At 54.7% G+C, this 20679-nt stretch overlaps 1 protein-coding gene and 1 pseudogene across 34 annotated transcripts in view; one reads left to right on the top strand and one right to left on the bottom strand.

The window, feature by feature from the left end:
* SEMA4D (semaphorin 4D) overlaps window positions 1–20679 on the top strand; it is a 135318-nt gene that overhangs the window by 40946 nt on the left and 73693 nt on the right. For 18 of the 34 annotated variants that reach the window (XR_012424856.1, XR_012424843.1, XR_012424857.1 and 15 more), the window contains one exon: window positions 951–1016. The exons of 5 other annotated variants lie outside the window; for them this stretch is intronic. The gene's annotated coding sequence lies outside the window, so the exon portion shown is untranslated. Of the gene's footprint in view, window positions 1–950; window positions 1017–11577; window positions 12123–19491; window positions 19616–20679 lie in introns of those variants that run through there. 11 more of the 34 variants (XR_012424851.1, XR_012424848.1, XM_074017803.1 and 8 more) reach the window with 2 other exon arrangements.
* LOC102130535 (proliferation-associated protein 2G4-like) lies at window positions 6093–7663 on the bottom strand (annotated as a pseudogene).

The raw sequence follows: 20679 nt of genomic DNA, 5'->3' as shown, positions 1-20679 counted from the left end.
AAAAAAAAACAAACCCTCCCAGCTGGACGTGGTGGCTCACGCCTGTAATCCCAGCACTTTGGGCCGAGGCAGGCGGATCACTTTAGGTCAGGAGTTCAAGCCTGGCTAACATGGTGAAACCCCATCTCTACTAAAAAAAATACAAAAATCAACCGGGTGTGGTGGCATGTGCCTGTAAGCTCAGCTACTCAGGAGGCTAAGGCAGGAGAACCGCTGAACCCGGGAGGCGGAGGTTGCAGTGAGTTGAGATTGCGCCACTGCACTCCAGCCTGGAGACAGAGCAAGACTGTCTCAAAAAGAAAAACCCTCCCAAATTCTGGTTCCTGTTTGGATTCTTCTTTTCTTCTCTCTCTCTTCCTTGCCCTCTTTCTCCTCCCCTTCTTCTTCTCCTGATTTTGGTTTTTAAGTATGTAATTAATTTTAAAACTTAAAAAGTGTTAGAATATTGAGTATTAACACTGAGATTGCCTTCATATGTGATTTTAAATTAGGGACTGATTTGGAGCTTTGTGCTGCGGTGTCCTTCTTGACTACGCCTTCACTGGGGGTCACAGCGTTTCTGGGTAAGGCCTTGGCCCACCCTGGCTGCCTCCTACACTAGAGCTCACGCTCAGCGATTGTGTGCTGTGCCAAGGAAAGGCTCTCTGCCAAGTTGGTGCCTGGCCAGGAGCAGAGGGGAGGAGAGAGATGGGTAGGGTGAAGGAAGGTACAGATGATGGCTCCCTCCCAGTTCTTGCTAATCCTTGTCTGTTAGCTGTGATGCCTCCTCTGGTCTCACCTGGCCAGGTAAGCTGTACCCTGTGACTGACGGTTCTCTAGGACGATACTCTTGCAGTCCTTGGGGGACATTTTTGGCACAGTGTTGGGGTATGGAATTGTGTGTATGTATATTGTAAGGGAATCTGGTAGTTTATCCTGCTAAAATGCACCCTTTTCTAACTCTGTTTCAGACTCTGCTAACACCAGATAGTAGAAAGAAAGTGTGTGCTGAAATGTTTGACGACGCTGATGGTTTGGTAAGTGATGGCGTCTGCCTGAGAGCCATGGTTCCGTTTGGAACTGGCTCTTCAGAAGGTCTAGTCCCGGTGTTCCAGCCCTCAGTCAGCAGCGATGCCTGTTCACTGTGTGACCTGCCGAGCAGGTGTCTGGAGAGTGAGGAGGAAGGCCTGTCTCCGGAAGCTCAGGTGGTTCTGTCTGGAGTGGTCAGGGTCTGTTTAGGGGATGCGGCTGTAGAGGAAGTCAGAGTGGGTGGGGGCAGGGCAGGCAATGAGCAAGGCGATGCTGGGTGTGGCTTGTTTGGTGGTGAGCCCAGTGCCCAGCCTTAGTACCGGCTTCCCTGGCAGGAAGGGAAGGGCCCCAGTTGAGGAGGTGCCCCTGCCTAGACTGTCCCCTGAAGACTGGTACGCCTAGGAGTTCATATTGGATTGTTGAAGGTGGTCTTTCACCCAACCTTAGGGGTCTTTGGGAGCCGGTGGGCAGTTGCTTCTCTTCTGTCCACTCACTCACACCCCCCATGCCCCATGTTCAGGGAGGTCTGGGGAAGACAGTGGCTTGGGCTGGGGTGAGGTGGACAGGGACAGCTCCCTGGGCTGCCGCACCCTTGCTCCCACCCCGCCCTTCAAATGTTCCGAGTGGAAGAAGGGTCTCCTTGTTGTCTGAGATTCCAGAGCACCAGGCCACACGGGCCCTGCCACAGGCAGCATGTGGGTGCAAGTCCACATGTCATGGCAACCCTAGAGGGCACTGGGGCCCTCCCTGTCATGGATGAGGCCATGGAGGCACAGCGTGATGAACTGATGTGGTTGTAGGCTATGACCCAGGCCACCCATTTTCTCTGGCCCTGTCCCCACCCCCTCCCAACTGTTGGGATGGGGCTGCCCGCCCTGCAGGGCTGCTGGGCCACAGGCTGGCCCGCCACTTCATGGGTTCAGTTTCCTTCTCTGTAAATGTGAAGAGGCACAGCCACCCTGGCAGCTTCCTCGAGGGGCGGGGCTTCCTCACCTGTGCTGGGCACACGCCTGGGCGGAGTCCTGTGCCAGGGCCCCACTGGGTCAGCTCGGGGCTGGGGGTGCTGTGGCATGGCTGTGCCTTTCTGCTACCCCGAGGGTGGCCTGGGCTGGCACAGAACATGTCCTTGTGCTGTGCAGGATTGTAGGCTCCGGGGGCTCACCCTGTGCAGAATGCCGCCCTCAGCCTCACACCCTGCCGTCACCATGGGGCACCGACTTCAGTTTGACACTCTTACTAGGCGTGGGAGGTGCCCTCGGTAGCCCCAGGAGGGACCGTCTTTGGCTCAGCAGCCACCTGTGCAGGTCTCTCGTTTCCAGCTTGTTTATGTGCTCAGATGGAACCGGAAGAGAAGAGGTCATCAGAAGAAGCTGCTCTGTTTGATTTGGTGGAGGGCCCACCTGTCCAGGGCCCCCAAGGCCCACTCCTGCTAGATCTGGTGTGGAAATAGAGTAGGAAGTGAAAATCTTGGGGGGCTGACCCCGTCAGCTACACCAAGCTGGGGGAGCCTCAGCTACTTCTACGCCACCTTCTGTGGCCACTCCTGGAGATGTGGATTAAAGGTTGATGCAGGCGTGTCTGTGTTAGAAGGTGTTTCCAGATGTGACTTCAGCTGTAAGAAGCAGGACATGTAAGTCCTTGTGTCCCCTTTAGAAAGCCAGGTTGTGACTCCTGCCCTCCTGTGCCTCGGCCCTCCTGGTCCTGCCCAGCCTGGGATCTTCCTGGCTGCAGCTTTCACATCATAGATAGTCTCCATACACAAGACCATCTGCAAAGGACATACTGAAGATTAAGACATATATCCTATCGAGACCATCCTGGCTAACACGGTGAAACCCCGTCTCTACTACAAATATAAAAAATTAGCTGGGTGTGGTGGCCGGCACCTGTAGTCCCAGCTACTTGGGAGGCTGAGGCAGGAGAATGGCATGAACCCGGGAGGTGGAGCTTGCAGTGAGCCGAGATCACGCCACTGCACTCCAGCCTGGGTGACAGAGCGAGACTCCGTCTCAAAAAAAAAAAAAAAAAAAAAAAAAAAAAAAAGACATATATTCTAGAACTTGGGTTGAAGTGGAAGCAAAAATAACTTTTAAGGGACTTTTCCCAGCGTGAAGTGGCTCATATAAGCAGCTTTGCCGTCCTTTGGGTGGGGACAAAGCAGGCACTGTGGTTCCCAGTGTCATTGTGAGCCAGGCCCTCTGATGCTGGGTCCTGGAGAGAGGACAGTCTCCACAGGAACCTGACCGTCAGGGCTGTGTGTCCACCCAGCGAGGGCTGGGACTAGATGGTTCCGGAAATCCTGGCTTAGATTGGTATGGGGTGCTGGGGTCCTTACTGCAGGCCTGTTGGACATGACTGGGAACACAGCCTGGGGGCCATCGGCTTCCAGCAGCTTCCCCCAGAAGCATGGGTATAACAGGCAGCAAAGGGCTCTGCGTCCTCAGAGGAGGGAGCACAGGTTGGCTTGGACATCTGTAGGGGGGAGCCAGAGAGCCACAGGATACAATGCTATGTCTTGCTTGTGATTTCTTAGACCCAAACTCTTACACTTGCATGTGCTTATGGGGAGTTGAGTGCAGAAAGTGAATTCCTTTGGGTTTGGTTGTTGTTTTGATACCACCTGCATTTAAGCTCTTCCTTCTTAATTTCAAACAACCCTGTAGTCTTTATAAAGTGCACTGTGTGGGTGCTGCCCAGCCTCCCTAGGGTCTGAGTGTGCCCCACTGCTTGGAGGCAGGGCTGCTTCACCTGCGCTGGGATGGAGCCCTGTTCATAGGAGCTGGGCTTTATTTTTAGCAGGTACAGTTCCATGTCTCACAGAGCTGAGAGCAGAAAGACTGTAGATTTAATTAAATGACACTGAAAGGGGAGGTAATTACTTCTGCATGTTTCAGGAGGCCCCGGAGGGTGTTTCAGGAGGCCCCGGAGGGTGTCCCAGGTCCTCTGCTGCAGCCCTGTGAGGCTGTTACCTGGAAAACGCCCAGGACCCCATCCCTGATGGGCACTCAGGGTCCTGGGCATTGCTCTGACTAATGATGAACGATGTGAGCTTTCTTCTCTGAAGCCTAGCTTTGGAGATAAGCCATGCAGTCTAGAGACAGTGCAGCAGGTCACTGCAGAGGAAGCATGGTCAAGCTCTGCATCCCAAAGCTGCTTTAACAGGACAGGACACCGGGCGTGGTGGCTCATGCCTGTAATCCCAGCACTTTGAGAGGCTGAGGCGGGTGGATTATCTCGGGTCGGGAGTTCGAGACCAATCTGGCCAACATAGCAAAACCCCCGTCTCTACTAGCGGGGCATGATGGCTCATGTCTGTAATCTCAGCCACTTGGGAGGCTGAGGCAGGAGAATCGCTTGAAACCAGCAGGCGGAGGTTGTAGTGAGCTGAGATCGCGCCATGGCACTCCAGCCTGGGCGACAGACTGAAAAGACTGGGCACAGTGGCTCATGCCTGTAATTCCAGCACTTTGGGAGGCTGAGGCTGGCGGATCACAAGGTCGGGAGATCAAGACCATCATGGCTAACATGGTGAAACCTCATCTCTACTAAAAATACAAAAAATTAGCTGGGCATGGTAGCGGGTGCCTGTAGTCCCAGCTACTCAGGAGGCTGAGGCAGGAGAATGGCATGAACCCGGGAGGCAGAGCCTGTAGTGCCGAGATCACGCCACTGCACTCCAGCCTGGGCGACAGCGAGACTCCGTCTCAAAAAACAAAAAAGAAAACAAAACAAAACAAAAAAACAGGTCAGGACATGTAGGGTACTAGCACCATCCAGCTGCCTCCTGCACACAGGAGGGGCCAGCGGCCAAGGGTTCATTTATAGTAACCAGAAGCTTCCACACCCTCAACACACTCAGATCCATAGCACCTCCTCCTACCAGTGGCTGTGTGGGTGTTACTGCCTCCCTATGCCTCACAGGGTCCCTGTTCAGTATCCTAGCTGGACACCACGCCTGACACGGAGCACCAGAAGTGTGGCTGATCAGAGCCGAGATACCTCGAGCAGTTACAGAGAGTTTGCACACAGAAGGCAAGATGCACTCCCTTGTTCATGACCTGCGTGCATGGCATGCAGAAGGAGTGTATTTTGGATGTGTATTGGGTTAGATAAAATATATGACTAAAGCAAACTTAGTCTTTTTTTTAATGAGCAAATCCAGATTTATTTTAATGTCATGTCATTGTCAATGTGTTTAAAAACCTCATAAGTTAGTGGGAGCCCTAGTTTCCTGGGACGGCATGCCAGAGGTACTGAAATTTGTCGCCTTTCTCTACAAACCCCCAGCAATCCAATCCCAGTCCGTAGCTTCAGAAAGCCAGGAGTCATATCTTCAGTCAGTCTACTCCTCTGGTTCTCGGTTTTTCTTTCAAGGGAGGGAGATCACAGTGTTTCAAACAGGGAACAAAACCAGTTGAGCTTCCAGCTCAGGTTTGTGTAAGATGGAGCGAGGGGAGACTCACTCCAGAGAAAAGGGTAAGGTGGAGATGAATTATTTCTCTACAGCTTTGTGAAAATGGAAGAAAAAAGATTGACAAATGAGGATCCATTTCATAGATGAGAATCGCTTCATAAATGAAGGCTCCAGCTCCTAAAATGGGAGGGGCCTGACTGGACAGCCTGAATCAGATGAGGAGTCGGCCACACTGAATAAAAACAATCTGAAAAATAATCCTTCTAATTTTGAAGCCAGATAAAATACTTGGGGAGAATGGAAAAGAGAGGAAAAAGCCCCAAACAGATGGAAAAATGCTGACGTCAGAGTAGTATAAAAAAATTCAACCGAGTTTTCGGTGGTGGTGGCTAATTTAGCCCTGTTCTGTTGTAGGGTCACAAACTTTGACCAAGCAGAGAGTAGTAGAAAAGGCCAGAAAGAGGGGCTTGAAGACGATGAATTTTGACTCCTGATTTTATTATTTAATTTCTTTTTTTCATTTAAAGTAGTCTTCTGTGGTTGGGAAGCCTCACCTCCCAAGACCAGAGTCAGATGCTGGTTGTTGTTGGAAGGGGGTGGGCTGGGGAACTGGGGTGGGGACAGGGAGACCCCCGCTCTGCTGGCGGTCCTAGGTGGAGAAGAACTGCACTTCACAGAGTCTGGGGTGTGGTGGGAAGGGGATGAGGCAGGAGCAGCAAGCTGGGGAGATGGGACCCACCTAGGTCCCCAGCTTCATTTTCTTCTAATGTTTCCCCAGTGCTGGCATTCTCTGCAGTCTTGGAGGCCTTCTTTTTTTTCCTTTTTCTGGGTTTTTTGACTTGCAGAACCCTGGAGGAGGGTCTTTAGCTCTGCATCCTGGACCCCCATCTCAGACTTATGGGGGTCAGGCTGGAAGGGACCACTGGTTATCCGCATGGGGCCACTGGGCATGAGCAGAACTGTAAATTTAAACTGGGCAGCAAATTCCCCCTCCTTCTCATAGAGAACATTAAATGGTCGCAGCAGTCCATGCTTGGGGCGCTCCACCACACCCATCTGAGCTTTCTTCTCATCTTCAAATGCTCGGAAAGTAAACGGCGTAGCATCAAAATGCCTTTCCACCTCACCGAAGAAGGCACGTCAGGTTTTCATTTTCAGTCCATACTGTTTGGAAGGGTCTCATTTGTAAATAGTGGTTCTCTGTCCTGCATCCTTGGCCTTTCCCTCTCCTGAGCTGACGAGAACATCCACAGCATATACTTCATGTACCTCAAATTCAGCTTTTTCACGGTCCTTCTTCTGCTGGTCTGTGGGATTCTGAGTAATGGTTTTTTCTCCATCGATGACATGCTGCTTCAACTGGTGTGACAGGCATACCTTCTGTTGGCATGCAGTTAAATGAGTGGGCAACTTTGTTCCCGGTTTCTGTCACTTGTGTGTTCTGATTTCCAGGTTTGACCAGGCATAGGGCAGCTTCAGCACAATGGTGAGCTGCCTTAATAACATCTGCTTTCCTTCCTGTTATTTGGGTCCCCTGAGCTACGTCAACCACAAAAGTATGAGCTACATTAGCGGTGAAGCCGTCTGCATGGACCCCAAGGTCAATTTTTACCAAGTCACCTTCCTTGAGAATGTAATCCTGGCCGCTCTTCAAAGGGGAGAAGTGACATACACCGTTATTTACCGAAATGCTGGTGGGAAAAGCAATACATTTCTTCCTTTTCCTTTTTTTTTTTTTTTTTTTTTTTTGAGCCGGAGTCTCTCTCTCTCTCTCCCAGTCTGGAGTGCAGCGGCACGGTTGCGGCTCACTGCAAGCTCCGCCTCCAGGGTTCACGCCATTCTCCTGCCTCAGCCTCCCGAGTAGCTGGGACTACAGGTGTCCGCCACCACGCCTGGCTAATTTTTTTGTATTTTTAGTAGAGATGAGGTTTCACCATGTTCGCCAGGATGGTCTCGATCTCCTGACCTTGTGATCCACCCATCTCGGCCTCCCAAAGTGCTGGGATTACAGGCATGAGCCACTGCGACCGGTTCTTCATATCCTTTTCTTTCTTGAAGATTTTCCCTGTTTCTTGCGTAATGGTGGCACTACCTTTCTCACTGAGGCACTGACACACCTGAGCTAGATGCTTCCGCCAAGGACCGAAGTGCCCTGTTGGTGATGTCGCCCCCCATCTTCTACCTGGTCATGACCAGGTCCTCGGCGATAGTTTGCTCCTGCTGCTTGTCCTCGCCCGACATCTTCCTGCCACCACCACTGCAGCCTCGTTTCCCCTGAGCCGCTGCTCTGCCTCCCTTCCCAGTCGCAGGCTGTGGTTAGAGCTCCCTCGATCCTCGAGGAGAGGGCGAGCAAAAGCCACAAACTTAGTGTTTTAGCGTGACTTCTGGGAACATTTGAAATTATACCTGTGGCTTGCCTGGTAGGTGTAGGATCTAAACTGTTCTTTGGTGCCCTTGGATTTGACTTCCTCTCCTGTCCAGGCCCCGCCCCTGTAGTTGGGAGCTAGTGACTTGTAACAACCATATCAGGCTTTGAGAGTGTTTTTAGCCAGCTTTAAGTGCTATTATGTTGCATTTATGCAGACAATTACAAAATAGCCTGCTGGGCCTTACCAAATAGCCCGGTTTCACCACTGAGATTGTACGTCTGCAGGGCTCCCTGGCCTGTGCTTTCAGTGAGCACACCCATCCCCAAAAGGCCCCGCGCTGTCTGGGCTTCTGTCTCCCTTGTTTTCTGTGGGTAAGACTTACACAGTGGATTTGCCGCTGATTTTCCGTGTCCCAGCTGTACCCTGAATGCATCAACGGGCATGCTCAGCCTGCAGGTCAGTGATGGCTTGTGATGAGCCCCATCCTGCCTTCCCGTGGGAGGAGGGTCCCCACGTAACCCTTTCATGTCCTGACCTGCACTTGCTTTGGCAGCCCCTGGGGTCCCACTGAGGGGCTGCTATTTATGCAGCTGCAGGACACACGCTAGAGTCCTGGGAAAAGCCCCTCAGGCACTCCCACATCTGGCCAGGCTATTTATATCCCTCAAAAGGGCCCATTTTTCTTTGCAGAGAGTGAACATGTGGGCAATGCTGTCATGCCCGCCAGTGGAGTCCGTGAAACAAGCCCTTTCATTGAATAGCTTTCTGGGTGCGTCTGACACATTCTCATCCATGTGCAGAGGCCTCGCGGTTTTACGCCTTCTCTGCTGCCATTGTGTGGATCACTGCTCCTCAGAGTGCAGGCGGACTGTGGCCCCCATAGCAGCCTGTTCCTGGTGCTGGGGGGCCCTGACTGGTCTGGATAGGCATACCTTGCCTCCCTGTCCCTATCCCACATCGCCCAGGGGAGGGTGGGTCCTCCATGGCCTGCCATGCCACAGGTCACTGAGCTCCTGCCCTGGATCCCATATGCCTGGGCAGTGGGGCGTCAGCAGAGGAAATAGTAGTCTACTATGGGGGCAGACAGACCCCAAAGGAGATCAATGGGTCAGGTATGATTGAAGTTATAAGGGGGAAAAATAAAGCAGAAAAAGATGCCAGGGGCAATGGCTTACTCTTGTCATCCCAGCACTTTGATAGGCCGAGATGGGAGGATCACTTGCAGCCAGGAGTTTGAGACCAGCCTGGGCAACATAGTGAGACCCCCATCTCTATAAAAATATAGAAAATTAGCCAGGCATGGTGAAATGCACCTGTAGTCCCAGCTACTCAGGAGGCTGAGGTGGGAGCATGACTTAAGCCCAGGAATTCTAGGCTGCAGTGAGCTATGATCACACCACTGCCCGCCAGCCTGGGTGACAGAGCAAGACTCTATGCAAATAAATACATCTAAATAAAATACAAATAAATAAATACATAAAGCAGAGAAAGAGATGAGATAGGCTCTATAAGGGGAGTTGGGCTAATTGATGGAGCCACAGCTGGCGCCATGCCTGTGCCTGGGGAGGAGCACCGTATGCACGGGGAGCACTGAAGTGGGGGTGAGGAGGGCAGTGGGCAGAGGCAGAATCAGGAAGGACAGGGGCAGGAGAGGAGGTGGTGGGTTGGGGAGGTTGAGGGGGGTTGGGGAAGACCCCTGGCTTCTGAGGAAAATGGGCCATGGTGGGGGTGCCGGGCACCCGATTGGGAGGCTGTGAGGTGGTCTGGGAGAGCGGTGCTGGTGCGGGCATGGTGCGGCAGTGCCGATGAGGAGTGGCTCCCTTTGGTGCTTATTTGGAGGTGCACCGGGAGGACTTGCTGCCAGCTTGGATCTGGGGTGGGTCATGGTGTGGGTCGGGAGCACAGAATGTCCTGGGGTTTGGCCTGAGCTGTAGGAAAGATGGAGGCTCCACGCGGGCTTCTGCCTGGGCTCTCTCGGAGACGTCTCAGCTTTGGGGAGGTGAGGAGCATGGTTTGGGGACACGGGAAGCTTGAGGTGCTTATTAGTGGGGAGGAAGCTGTGGGGTACCTAAGCCTGGAGTCGAGGAGACATCTGAGGACTAGCCCGGGGGTTAGTCCTGACTGGAGCTGGGGCACGGAGCCCTCCCAGGGCAGGCCCCCTCAGAATGCCCTCGCTCCTTCGCTGTCAGGTAGGGATGTGTCTGAACCTGCTCCTGCTGCCTGCTGGCCTGCAAGGGTCACAAGGAGAGACCAGCCTTCGGGGGTCTCTGTCGAGATTGGAAGGACAGATTGGCAGCGTGCGAGGAAGGGTCGGGATTTGGACTGGCTGTCGGCTGCTGTGGCAGAGATGGTCTGGGCCTGGGAGGTGAGATGGACAGACTCGAAAGGATAGGGCACATGGCAGGGCTCGGAAGGGAAGGCATCTGGGGAATTGAGGGTCTCCTCTTATCTCTGCAGTCTTTGGGGGCAGCACCTATCCCACAGGGGCACGCCCAGCTGAGACTTCGAGTCCTCTGAGCTGGACGTAGTGTGAGCAGGGAGCCCGCCTGAGGCCTGGGTGCAGCGTGGCATGGGGAGTGGAAGGTGCATCCTGAGGGGAGGCACCTTCCTCCCCCGCCAGCGTGCCTGGCGCACAACCCCCCTCCCACGCCTCAGTCTCCTGCTGCTGCTGCCTTGTTTTAGAAGGTGCCGCTGCTAGGGTCCAGGATGGCCCACGTCCCTGCCGAGGGGAAGTGGCTCTCCTTTGTGCAGGGAGCCTCGGAGCCCTGGAGAAGTCCTGGGAGGCAGCCTACCCTCTCTGCCCTCCTTGGTGGCCCGAGAGAGGCCCCGTGGTGTTCATCATGGGGATGAGATGGTGTGTCTTGTTTTCTTTAGCCCATGTTGAGTAGGGTGGGGTCATAGCCTTGCAGCAGGCCCTGTTCAGAGCTAGTCAGTCAGTCTCAGGGTGTTTTTGTTCTTTGGTTTCGCCCCTTGTGGTAGGACAAATGATGGCCCCCGAAAATGCCAGGTTCTAGCCCCTGGAGCCTGAGAGGGTGACTTTAGATAGAGAGTTAGAGTCTGCAGATGGGACCAAGTTGAGGATCTCGAGGTGGGGAGATGATTCTGGATTATCTGCTGGGCCTCAAGTACACTCAAAAGTGTTCTCCTCAGAGGCAGCAGAGGGAGATTAGACACAGAGGGCCCAGAGGCCACAGTAGTGGTGGGTGTGGGGTGGATTTTATCTGCCAATTGGGCTGGGCCTCGGGGTACCCAGATAAGTGGTCAGGTGCCATTCTGGGTGTCTGTGTGGGTATTTCTGAGTGAGGTTGACATGAGAATCGGTAGACTAAGGAAAGCCGTGGCCCGGGAGGCAGGATGGACAGACCCGCAGGGATAGAACACGTGGCAAGGCCTGGAAGGGAGGGGGTCCGGGACATGAGGGTCTCGTCTCATCTCCTGCTGGGGGTGCAGTGTTTGTCCTGCATGGCGCCCCCAGCTGAGCCTACAGAGACCTCTGAGTTGGACACAGAGGCTGGGAGCATGGGTAGGGAACTCGTCTGAGGCCTGGGTATGGCGTGCAAAGTAGAAGGTGGGGGAGGAGGTGGCCCTTCCTAGAGTGAGTCGGCCTCACCCAATCCGTCGAAGTCCTCCATAGAACAAAAAGACCCGGCTCCCCGAGTCAGAGGGGAGTTCGCCTGCCTGACTGCCTGTGAACGGAAGCTTCACAGGGTCTCCAGCTTGTGGATGACAGATCCATAATCACGTGAGCCGAGCGCATAATAAATCTCTGTCTCTCCCTGTGGTTCTGCTTCTCTGGAGAACGCTGACTAGCCAAGGAACCACAAACCAAGCAACGCTGCTGCCACCAGAAGCTGGAAGAGGCCCGGGGAGTCTCCCCTGGGGCCTCCAGAGAGCACATGGCCCTGCTGACACCCTGATTTTGGTCAGTGAAACTGATCTCAGCATTCTGGCCTGCAGAACGTGAGGGAATACACTTCTGTTGTAAGCCGTCCAGTTTGTGGTCACTGGTGAGCGCTGCCGCCCGAAAACCATACAGGCAATGTAAACAGCGCTTCCGTGAATACCCTGGCCGTGCTCTGGAGCTGTCATTCAGTGCACGGGTTTCAGGGAGCAGCAACTCACGGTCCGAAGAGCTGTGTCTCTTCATTGTAATAGATCTTGCAAGATCCGTTTCTGAAAAGATCCAACAGTTCATCCTTCCCTGTGAGTGCGGGGAGTTCCCTGTTCCAGCACCCTCTCTCGGCGGTGGCGTGAGACACTATAGACCGACTTGTCAGTGTTCGGGGCAGAGTGACAGCTTTGTGGCCTTGATGGCGTCCCCCCAGGTCCTGGTGAGTGTCACGTCCTTGTTGGATGTTCTGTGGCCGTTTGGATCCTCTGTGAATCGCCTGTTGTGTGTTGTGACCCTGTTCTGTCAGGACGTTCAGCCCTCTCTTGCCAACCGATAGGAGCTCTGGATTTGTTATAGATATTGATCTTCTTTCTTCTGCTTGGAACATATTTATTCCTAATTCTCTTCTGTGCCAGTTTCTTTTATGAATGTATCATTTGCTGTCCAGGTTAACTCATTTGATGGTCGAACGTGTCTCTCTCTTCTCTTAGGGCTCGTGGGTACCAGCGTTTGTTAAGAAGATTACATGGGTTGTCTGGGGATTTTCTGGCAGGGGTTTTCTTGTTTTGTGTGTTCGAATTAAACTCTTGAACGTGTCTAGAATGCTTTTAACAGGAAATAATATGCTTGGGGTGGGGAGGACAATTTTGTTTCCTTCCAGTGTGCCAGCACTAATTAGTCAATAATCCGTCCTTTGACCAATGAATTGAACGACAGCTCTGTGGTCTGTTAGGGCCTCATGTAAACTGGGTTCCGTCTGGGGACCCTCCTTCCCACTCGCTGGCCCACTTGTCTCTTCACATGCCCACATCCCATCAGTAGCGGCTGCAGAGCACCTGCTGACAGCTGGGAGGAGTCCCCTTGCGTGCTCCGTGTGTGATGACGTGCTTTGTGAGCCGTGATGGCAGGAGCGCTCCTGCGTATGCCTGTATGTGTTTGCCTGTGTTTCTCCTTGTGACTACTGGGCAGAGCATGATAAGGGTGGGTACACTGTAGCTGTGCTGGAGGGGCAGCCAGGGAAGAGCCGTGAAGGTGGTGAGGGAGGCCCAGGTGAAGCAGGAAAACAGAGACCACCAGGTGGACGCAGAATTATGTCTATGGTAGGTAGGTATAATTTCTAAAAGGCAAAGTGTCCAGGACAATAAATGTAAAGCAGGTTTATTATGTGGGGAGCAGTGAAAAGAGAACCCTTCGTGTCAGGGACCTGCCTACTGCTTGGATTTCCTTTGGGCATGAGTGCCCTGACTCTGCCTGTGGTGGGGGGATGCATGGGCATGCAGTGGGGTGAGCTGTTACTGCACCTTAGGCGTCTGTGCCTGGCCCAGGGCTGCCTGACCCTGGGCACCTCTGGCAGCTGGCACCTTACAGTCCCCAAATGCTCTCTGTGCCCCGTCTTCTATGGCACAGCTCTAGCAGGGCAGGGCACACCCATGCAGGGAGCCCAGGAGGTCAGGGCCTGCAGTTACCCACTGGTGACCTCAGCCCCACCCATGCTGTGGAGGGAGGGGAGAGAGTTTCAGGTGCTGGCCCATACAGGACTTACAGCCAGGACAGGAGGCAGCCGGGTCCTGGCCACCAGCTCGGAGACAGGCATGGGGTGGGGTGCGGGTGAGGTGCTGCAGGGCCAGGGCTGTCCGCCACCCGCCTACCCCAGGCAGATCCTCCTCTGGCGGCGGCTGCTGGCCCGACCTGCTTCCCGGGTGGCTATTATGGGCGGGTGGAGTCCACGCTGCGCTTTTCTGGGAGGGCTCATTTTCTGTCAGACAGCTGAAGGCTCCACTCTGCAGGGACAACAGGACCGTGGTACACCCGCTTCGAGGTCAGTGAGAAGGTGGACAGGGCAGCCAGGCCCCATGGGAAGGTGGCTGGAGACTGGGCCCATGGGCATCCCGGTGGCCCTGATTAAGCTCCTTGTTTAGCCCACACACAACTTGTGGCTGGACTGTGTGTCCAGTTGAGCACTGGCATCTGTTCTTCTCCAGGGCACCTCGCACCTGGCCTGCTTCCAGGGGGTAGTGTGGGTGGTCATAAGCCCGCCACTGACCGGGAAGTCTTATTCTTGAAGCTGTGGAGAAGTCCCTAGGGGATCTGATGGGGCTGGGCTCTGGGCTGTGAGTCACCTCCTGGGGAAAAGAGCTGCCTTCCTCCTGGGCGGCTTCAGTTCCAGGTCAGGCAGAGGCTGTGCAGGCGTGCTGTAGGGGTGCAGGGGGCCCTCGTGCTGCTGAGCACCGTCCTGGTGGGCATCGGAGATTGCTGTAGCCCAGTGAAGGCCCTTCGAGTCTCTCAGACTGTGTGATGACAGGCTTGTCCAAGCCCAGGCCCGGGGCCCGGGTTTGCAGACGACACTGGCACATGTGTGAATCAGGGTCCCCAGCATTGACTCACATCTGCCCGAGTCTGGTGTTTCCTCGCTGGGAAATGGTGAGAAGGATGGGGAGGGCCGCAGCCATGCCAGATACTGTCTGGTGCTGATCCCTCGCCAGGATGGTTGTAGTTATGAACCCCAGGAACCCTCCCCTCCCCATGCATGTGTCCTGCCAGCCCAGGGTGAGTAGGTCTGATTCTCTGCTAGCTGTTGGGGCCTGTGGAAGTGAAACTCACTGTCTTTTCCATTTTTACCTTGAACTCTGTGTTTCTAGCAAGTAGAGGAAGAGGACCCCGGCCAGGCAGATGGTTTATTTTTATGCATGGTTTCAGATGGTGGCCGCCCCTCCTCCCCGCCTTGCTGCTGACCATCTCGCTTTTTTGAGATGTTGCTGCTGCATGGTTTTCTTACAATTTTTTCTATTCTACTGCATTTTGACAAGTGAGGTCCGTATTCTTCCTGCAAAGCCACCACGTTTAACAGAGGACTCTTGGAACCTGGTAAGCTTGGGAAGAGCAGGTGGCTTCCTCCTCTTCTGGCAGGTGGGCCAGTGGGGCTGGAGGAGTGGGGGGGGCGCCAGCAGCCTCTACCATCCTTGTGGCAGCCGTGGTGCCCAGGGCCAACCCACTGAGCCCCTCCCGGTGCTTTGGCCAGTGAACTTGACCCAGGCCATATGGGGCAGCAAACCGTGTCTCTGGCCTGAAGATGTGGCCTGGGCCAGGGGAAAGAGAAGGAAACAGCCCCAGCTCACTGGGTGTTGATGATGGGAAGGGGTGATCAGGAGCATGCTGAGCTCACCAGCCTGGCCATTGCTGGTCTACACATCTATAAACTGTACAAGATTTCCCGCACGTTAAATAATAGAGCCTTACAGTCCGATGGGAAAGAGAAGTGTTTAAACACAGCCATGGGAAGGGTGCCTAGTGAGGGACTGTCAAAGGTGGACATGGCCGTGAGCCCCTCTTGCCAGCCTCTAGCCCTCTGTCCACACGGTGGGGCCTGGAGTTGCTGGGCTTCCCTTTCACTTAGATCAGAAGCTGAAGTTGAACAGTGTGGGGTGGGACGGGAGTGTAGGAGGGGAGTTAGGGCACAGGCAGGAAAGCTGGATGCAGAGTGGTTAGATAGGTATTAGGGGCTGAAACGACAAAGAGGATACTGAGGACACCCAGGGACAGAGCAGGCACAGCCTCCAATGAGGACACCCAGGGACAGAGCAGCCACAGCCTCCAGGCAGGTCCCAGGAGCCCTGAGCAGGACACGTGGGGTGGTGGGGAATTGGTCCCCTCCCTACCTGCTGCCTCCAGGCTGCCCTTGCTTCCTTCTCGTGGTCTGGGGCATTCTGATCCCGACACAGTGATCTGGGGGTGGCCCATCATGTGGGAACGGGGACCTGGCTCGTGCAGACATCTCCAGCCAGAGCTCAGGGTTGCCTCTGCCATCATCACCTCGGCCACATCCCCTTTCCTTCTGATCCCAGACACACTGGGCTCTGTCTTGCCTGCTGTTCTGTCTGCCTGGGAAGCTAATGTTGTTGGTGCCCAATTCCTGAAGAGTCCTCCCTGATGGCCTGTCCACCACGCAAAGCCGTGGAATGCCCGCTGCTGGGAGGAACAGTGCCACCCGGCCGAGTCCTGCACGTGTGTGGAAGCGGAGGCCGGGGTTGGTATTCGTAAGGTCTGGGAGTTTGGTTTAAGGCAGATCTTTCAGTGTGGGTGGCTGGTCTGATTTGGATTGGGACATGTTTACAGTGTGTAATAAGACTTTAAGATCAGTGGACACAGCAGAGGGCATGAAGCCAGCCTGATGGTGGTTTGCTGAGGGAGCGACTTGCCCAGGGGAGTGGCTTGTTCTTAGAAGGACTCCCTGGGTGAGCAGGTCAAACGACTTTCAGGAGCTCTGATCAGTCAAGTTGCATGCTGCTTTGCCCGCTTGGCTGGAAATTTGCTGCAGTAGTCCAGTTAAAGTGTACTTGTGCAGTTCTGACACCTCACCCTCCAGGTCCAACTCAGCCTCCTCACCAGGCCAGCTTGTCTCCTGTAGTGCTCTTGGCACCCTGTGTGTTTCTGCTCAGGACTTGTCACAGTGTGTCATCACACACACGTAAGCACACGCCGTGGGACACTGATGTCCTGCCCACTGGATGGGTTCCATAGGGTGGAGCCAGCCCCACTTTGCTCTACTGGCACTTAGCACGGTGCCTGGCACGTAGCAGGTAGTTAGGAAATATTTGCAGAGGAACATGAATAAGTCTTGCATGAGGTGCCAGGGAGCTCAGAGGAGGAAGCGGCCTCCCTTTTTTCCAGGAGACCAGGGGACGCTTTACCCAGAAGGTCCCTGCTGCTGTGGAGAATGCAGCCTCCCTGGGGGCTGAGTGTGGAGGGCAAGCAGAGGGCAGGGCCCGGGGGCCAGGGTGACGGGAACATGGGTGTGGGTGGGAGCTGGATCAGATGGCATTATGAGGGGAAAGGGTTGGGATTTTAAGCAAAAGGCAGCGGAGAGCTGTTGAAGGCTTTTTGGCAGAGGCGTGTCAAGACCAGATTTGGAATTTTGACATACTCATGCAGCTATACCATCGGGGTGGGTGAAAATGTGGGTGGAAGAAGGCGCAGGGGCTGGAGAGGAATGGGAGGGAAGGCGGTGTGGTCACTGCTTCCTGGCAGGGGCGGGGAGGGAGCCTCAACTGGGTCTGTGGGGCAGAGGAGCCAGCACCACTCCAGGGCTCGTCCCCAGTGGGTGTGGATGGAGGTGCTGCAGCCCGGGTGGCTCCCAGGGTGAGGGAGTTCGAGACCAGCCTGGCCAACATGGTGCAACCTTGTCTCTAATAAAAATACAAAAATTAGCCGGGTGTAGTGGTGGGCACCTGTAATCCCAGCTACTCAGGAGGCGGAGGCAGGAGGATCGCTGGAACCCGAGAGGCAGAGGTTGCAGTGCGCAGAGATCAAGCCGTTGTATTCCAGCCTGGGCGACAGAGTGAGACTCCATCTTAAAAAAAAAAGAAAAAGAAAAAGTAAAAATATACATTGTATTTGATTCTAGTCAAAGAATATAAAGAATTCTTTATTGATTTATTGCCTCAAATATCCCTAATACTAGAAATGTTGTCTCAGGAATGACAGAATAAAGCAGTTCATAATGTGGGTTTGACAGGCATAGCTTTCAGCCCATGATGTACTGGATTAATATTTTATCTAATTGCATGACCCCGGCTCTGTCGTGAGCAGGAGTTGCAGTCCCCAGGAGCCCGTGGTGAATGTCATCCTGCTCATGTTGTTGTGCCATTCTGCGATGCAGCCATCATGAGCTGCCATGGGAGGTGCTCCACCCTGAACGCTCTCTCCAGGCCAGCCTGAGTGTGGCATCCACATGAGCACAAGTCCAGCACCAGCTGACCCCCAGCCCTTCACTCTTCCCCTTCCTGGGTCTCCAGTTTCTCATCTCCAAACTTAAAGCTTGCGTTCATGGTCACGAAAGGCTCCCGGGAGAGAAGGAGGGCGCATGGCTTGACTGTTCTCTACAGTGCGCTTTTGTTGCTTCCCTCTTCCCTCTTCCGCACTCAGCCCCCGGGGAGGCTGCCCCCTCCACAGCAGCTGGGTGCCCTTCTGGGTACAGTGTCCTCTGCTTCCTCTCTGCATCTTGCTGAGATGGCCCTGCCCCTCTATCCCTACCCCATAGGTTATTAGAATTCTTCTAGTGAGAAGGGCGCAAAGCCTGGTGCCGGGTGGCACTGTGCGTGTTAGCAGGTTGGATGGCTCATCCTTGGGACTGAGTTGCTCATTTAAGGAATTTTAGACTTGGCATCTGGGTTCAAGCGTATCCCTGTCCTGACTATGTCCCGAGCTGCGGGCCAGGGCAGAGCACCACATCTTTCATACGGTGTCCCTGTCTTGTTCATCTCTGAGACTCAGAGACCTAATTTGTGTGGCTGTCACCTGTGCCCGCTCAAGTCCCATTGCTACCTTCCTTTAGCACCTGGACACATCAGCCAGACCTCCCTCCCTGGGACCCCTTGACCAGAGGCAGTACCGGGAACCTGTGCCCCTTGCTGCTGGCGCACATGAGCAGGTGCCCGTGTCACTGAACCCAGCCATGTCCCAGGCCTGCACCCTCCCCTCTCAGGGCGCACTGCAGCAGTGGGAGTGCCTGTCGCTGCCGCCTGCTAAGGTTGGTGCTGGGCGGGGTTGGGTGCAGAGGCTGGGATCTGGAGGCCGCACCTGCAGTGTCGGAGACTCAGGCCGAGCCTCACACCTGCCCTGCTGCTTGTCCTGTGGTTGTTTGTTTATTCAATACCAAGTGTGGGCGACCAAGATTGGGCAATACTCACTGCATCGTGCTTCCTTACAGGCTGAGGACAGGTGCCTGCTGCTGTGGGAGGAAAACCTGGCCTGCAGAAAAATAAAAACTGCCAGAGCTGCACGAGCCACTCTTCACTGCACTGTGCAATGCCCACTAGTATCAGGCCACTCATGGGGGTGGACATGCTGGACGACAGAGCAGCCAGGGCCTTGCAGCCCCTAACAGAAGAGGCCACGTGCTTCCCAGTTCAGGGTCATCTGCCCAGCTGGGAGCAGGCCGTCTGGCTGCAGCACTGTCCAGCAGCTCTGTGCATGCTCACCTCCCAAATTTGCCCTCATTGCTACCTCTTGACTGAGCTGCCTTCGTGATTCCTGAGTCCAAGGCTGGACATGAGAGCTCAGAGGGCCTGAGTGACTTGCCCAGGGCTACAGCTGCTTCCTTGGGACTTCCCCTCTGGCCCCATTGTCCTGTGGCCCTAGGCAGCTCGCCCATCCTGCCATGGAGCCCCCAGATGACTGCAGTAGTGGCCAGGCCTGCAGGGTCCTCAGGCACTGAGGAGCTTGCCCTTGCCAGGCGCCCTGCCGCTCCGTGGGTGGACCATGGTGTGCATGGCTTGGGTGCTGGGCCACAACCCCCCAAACCCTCCTCTAAGGCAGGCTTTCTCCTCCTTCCTCAGCCCTGGGACTGGTCCCTGCCCCACGAGCCCCTGAATTAGCCCACACAGGAAAACAATCGGGTCCACATCGCTGAACAGTCCCGCTGTTTAAAAGGCAGAGAATGGGACAGGCTTGTTCCACAACCTGCGGAGAAGGCTCACCACGGGACCTTGTCCCTGTGCTGAAGGGCGCCTTGTTGTGGCTGGAGCAGTCCTGGCCTGAGCCCCGACTAATAACAGAGCCCTTTAAACCCCTGCAGTGAGGACAGACGTCCCAGGCGGGCAGAGGCCCTGCGTGAGGATGGGGCGGCTGGGCCAGATGGTGTCCTGAGTATCCGTCCTCCGTGGTGGCTGGGGACATGCTGACCAGCGTGGGACCAGGAGCATGGCCCCCGGAAAGGTGAGGCCAGCCGGGCAGGGGCAGGGGCTTGGGTTTTCTTTGTCATTTGGTAAGTGGTCTGGTGTTCCCATTTCTCACCGCTCACTGGGGTTGAGTGAGAATGAGCTGAGTAAGTGGCCTTGTTTCTAATGTGAGGGGACCAAATGACCTGCTGCCCTTCTGGACAACCAGATGAAAAACACACTTGAGTGGACCTTACAGGCTTCACCCCAGAGCTTTGCATCTCTGTGCTTTGAAGGCAACAGAAGTGCAGGATGTTGTCTGAGAATTCCGTCCATCTGTAGCTGGCCAGAGAGCATCTGAGAAGCCAAGGCTGAGGCTGTGATTCTGGGGCGGGGGTTGGGGGGCGAGGGGGGAGTTGCGGGGAGCGCTTTCTTGGCCTGGGGCTATCCCTGCTTTCTTTACCTGGGCAACCGATTGGGACGCAGCACTGCAGATATGGACACTGGGCAGTGTTTATGCCCTTCCTTTATTTAAATTTCATGTATCTCTAAGTTTCTCTGTTTTGCACAGCCTCTGTAAGGAAAGGCTGGGCCTGCAACCTGTGGGCGTGGCCCTGGGAGGGGTGCACCCAGACCAGGTTGTCCAGGAGCAGGCAGCAGGCTGGTCGGGGGCCGGGTGGGGCGTAGGTGGAGCCTGTAGGACTTGCTCTGCATAAAGCTGTGGGTGTGGCTGCTGTTCAGGATCTTTGCTGACACAGAGACCTGGGTGGCCTGTTGTCACTGGGTTCTGTAAATCAAAGTACATGCCCAGCACTGTGTCTAGTATGGTCCAGGTGTGTGAAAGTCAGAGAGCCCTGGGAGTCTGCCGTCTCCGTCTCTGGGATTGGGGGAAAGGAGGAGGGGCCAGAAACAAACCAGAAACTCCACAGCTCCTGCTTAGGAGCCTCAAGGAAAGAAACAGGGCAAAGCAGCCAGAAGGCTGGGAACTGGAGAGCCAGTCCTGGGACTAGAATTTACATCGGAATGGGGGCTGTGAATGGGGATGCTTGTAATCCTTCCAGAATTGGGGTAAAATTTGCATCTGAATGACTCATCAAGTCAAGATTCCCATGGAATGTACTG

Source organism: Macaca fascicularis, chromosome 15, assembly GCF_037993035.2.
Source record: "Macaca fascicularis isolate 582-1 chromosome 15, T2T-MFA8v1.1".
NCBI lineage: Eukaryota > Metazoa > Chordata > Mammalia > Primates > Cercopithecidae > Macaca > Macaca fascicularis.
The sequence above is the reverse complement of the archived record's forward strand: the minus strand, read 5'-3'. Positions and strand labels throughout refer to the sequence as shown.